Source organism: Triticum aestivum, chromosome 4A (assembly GCF_018294505.1).
Source record: "Triticum aestivum cultivar Chinese Spring chromosome 4A, IWGSC CS RefSeq v2.1, whole genome shotgun sequence".
In the NCBI taxonomy this organism is placed as follows: Eukaryota; Viridiplantae; Streptophyta; class Magnoliopsida; order Poales; family Poaceae; genus Triticum; species Triticum aestivum.
Genome location: NC_057803.1, coordinates 643,928,654 through 643,932,596, shown reverse-complemented (window position 1 = coordinate 643,932,596; position 3,943 = coordinate 643,928,654).

Genomic DNA, 3,943 nt, shown 5'->3' with positions numbered 1-3,943 from the left:
GAAGGGGAAGGTGAAGGTGAAGGTGAAGAAGAGGCACGTGATGAGACCGTTGATGATCTTGGTCGGACCATTGCTGATGCACGGAGACGCTGCGAAACTGAAAAGGAGAGGGAGAATTTGGATCGCATGTTAGAGGATCACAGAAAGTCGTTGTACCCTGGATGCGATGATGGTCTGAAAAAGCTGGGCTGCACACTGGATTTGCTGAAATGGAAGGCACAGGCAGGTGTAGCTGACTCGGCATTTGAAAACTTGCTGAAAATGTTGAAGAATATGTTTCCAAAGAATAACGAGTTGCCCGCCAGTACGTACGAAGCAAAGAAGGTTGTCTGCCCTCTAGGTTTAGAGGTTCTGAAGATACATGCATGCATCAACGACTGCATCCTCTACCGCGGTGAATACGAGAATTTGAATGAATGCCCGGTATGCACTGCATTGCGTTATAAGATCAGAGGCAATGACCCTGGTGACGATGTTGAGGGAGGGAAACCCAGGAAGAGGGTTCCCGCCAAGGTGATGTGGTATGCTCCTATAATACCACGGTTGAAACGTCTGTTCAGGAACAAAGAGCATTCCAAGTTGTTGCGATGGCACAAAGAGGACCGTAAGTCGGACGGGGAGTTGAGACACACCGCAGATGGAACGCAATGGAGAAAGATCGACAAAGAGTTCAAAGATTTTGCAGCTGACGCAAGGAACATAAGATTTGGTCTAAGTACAGATGGCATGAATCCTTTTGGCGAGCAGAGCTCCAGCCATAGCACCTGGCCCATGACTCTATGCATCTACAACCTTCCTCCTTGGTTGTGCATGAAGCGGAAGTTTATTATGATGCCAGTGCTTATCCAAGGTCCGAAGCAACCCGGCAACGACATCGATGTGTACCTAATGTCATTAGTTGATGAACTTTTACAGCTGTGGGGCAGACCTGGTGTCCGTGTGTGGGATGAGCACAAAAAATAGGAATTTAACCTACGAGCGTTGCTTTTCGTAACCATCAACGATTGGCCTGCTCTTAGTAACCTTTCGGGACTGTCAAATAAGGGATACAATGCATGCATGCACTGCTTACATGAGACTGAAAGTGTACATTTGCCAAATTGTAAGAAGAACGTGTACCTTGGGCATCGTCGATTTCTTCCGAAAATTCATCCAGTAAGAAAGAAAGGCAAGCATTACAACGGCAAGGCAGATCACCGGCCGAAGCCTGCGGAACGCACTGGTGCTGAGGTATTTGATATGGTCAAGGATTTGAAAGTCATCTTTGGAAAGGGTCCTGGCGGACAATCAGTTCCGAAGGGAGCTGACGGGCACGCAGCCATGTGGAAGAAGAAATCTATATTCTGGGAGCTAGAATATTGGAAAGTCCTAGAAGTCCGCTCTGCAATCAACGTGATGCACGTTACGAAGAATATTTGCGTGAACCTCCTAAGCTTCTTGGGCGTGTATGGGAAGACAAATGATACAAAGGAAGCACGGCAGGACCAGCAACGTTTGAAAGACCCTGATGACCGGCATCCGGAATGGTTTCAAGGTCGTGCCAGCTACGCTCTGACCAAAGAAGAGAAGGTCATCTTTTTTGAATGCCTGAGCAGTATGAAGGTCCCGTCTGGATTCTCGTCCAATATAAAGGGAATAATAAACATGGCGGAGAAAAAGTTCCAAAACCTGAAGTCTCACGACTGCCACGTGATTATGACGCAATTGCTTCCGATTGCTTTGAGGGGGCTCCTGCCGGAAAATGTTCGAGTAGCCATTGTGAAGCTATGTGCATTCCTCAATGCAATCTCTTAGAAGGTAATCAATCCAGAAGTTCTACCACGGTTACAGAATGATGTGATCCAATGTCTTGTCAGTTTCGAGTTGGTGTTCCCGCCATCCTTCTTCAATATTATGACGCACCTCCTGGTTCACCTAGTCGAAGAGATTTTCGTTCTCGGTCCTGTATTTCTACACAATATGTTCCCCTTCGAGAGGTTCATGGGAGTATTAAAGAAATATGTTCGTAACCGTGCTAGGCCAGAAGGAAGCATCGCCAAGGGCTATGGAAATGAGGAGGTAATTGAGTTTTGTGTTGACTTTGTTCCTGACCTTAAGCCGATTGGTCTTCCTCGATCGCGGCACGAGGGGAGACTAAGTGGAAAAGGCACGATCGGAAGGAAATCAACGATATGTATGGACGGCCATTCTCTGACTGAAGCACACCACACTGTACTGGCCAATTCCAGCTTGGTGGCTCCGTACTTTGAGAAACACAAGAATATTTTACGCTCGGACAACCCGGGGAAGCCTGAATCCTGGATTAGGAAGGCCCACATGGAGACTTTCGGCAGTTGGTTGAGAAAACATTTAATGAATGACAATGATGTTGTAGATCAGCTGTACATGTTGGCCAAGACACCATCTTCGATTATAACGACTTTCCAAGGGTACGAGATAAATGGGAATACATTTTACACGATCGCCCAAGATAAAAAGAGCACCAACCAAAACAGTGGTGTCCGCTTTGATGCAGCAACCGAGAATGGGCAAAAGGTCACATATTATGGTTACATAGAGGAGATATGGGAACTTGACTATGGACCCTCCTTTAAGGTCCCTTTGTTCCGGTGCAAATGGTTCAAGCTAACAGGAGGTGGGGTAAAGGTGGACCAGCAATACGGAATGACAATGGTGGATTTCAACAATCTTGGTTACCTTGACGAACCATTCGTCCTAGCGAAAGATGTCGCTCAGGTTTTCTATGTGAAGGACATGAGTAGCAAACCGAGGAAACGGAAAGATAAGAAAACGATCAGTACATCATGCGATGATCCAAAGCGCCACATTGTTCTTTCAGGGAAAAGAAACATCGTCCCGTCACCTACACCTCCGTCACGTCAGCCGACGCCCCCCAGTCCACAACGTCCGGCGGGTGATCAGACGCCGCCCCCCAGTCCTCGTCCGGCGGGTGATCAGACGCCGCCCCCCAATCCACCTCCGGCAAAGAAGCAGAAGCAATCCTGGATTATTAACCCGGACCCTTATGTACCTAAGACCACAAAGGTACCGGAGCCATCATTGAAGCCTCTCCCCACAAGGCCTTGGGAACGTAGTGCCGAGGAAACTGCCACGGCCGCGGCTGCTGATCATGAGAAATGGAAGGCGGACTGCAAGAAGAAAAGAGAGCCCGAGCCCAAGCCAGTATTTTCTGATGAGCAAAAGAAGTGGGCTAAGTCATTTTTGAGCACACCGTCCCAAGCCGCGAAGAATCTGCCTGACGACTATGCACGTGAACTTCGTAGGCAGGCACTCATGTTGAAGGAGAAGAAAGAGCGGGCGGAGAACCAGGAGAACAAAGCCTTGGAGGAGGCCGAGAAAACGGAATTAGAAAGTAAAAAAAGCGGGAAATGAGTTGCCCAGCTCGGGGAACAAAGTAAACAATCGATTGCCCCGCTTATAGTGAAAGCCGCCGGTCCGGATGACCCCGATATCATAGCAGCTGCGGCAGCACATGGATTGACTGTAACGAGTGCCAGAGAACAAGCGGCCAACTTAGGTATTACTCTTCGTGAACTGTTAGGCCTTGATGAGGCGCCAGTGAAGGAGGTAGTAATTACATATGTGAAGAATGGGCCTCTCGTCGAGCCTGCGCAGGAACAGGATCTACCTCCACAAATGAAAGGTCTGCTGAAATGGTACAAGGGTTACATAAAAAATAAAAACGCCAAAGTATATATTTATGCGGAAGTTAGATATGAGCATCACTTCAAACATTACTATGTACAAATTCATCTGAGTGAATTGTTCCAGCTTTTCAATCTGCGCGAGCTCGACAAATCTATCATCAGTTGCTACGTTCTGTAAGTGATTTATTTCTACCCCATCTCGTTCATATTGCCTGCACTATATATATGTCCTAACTATATTGTTGTGTCCGCTATTATACATGCAGAATGAAGAT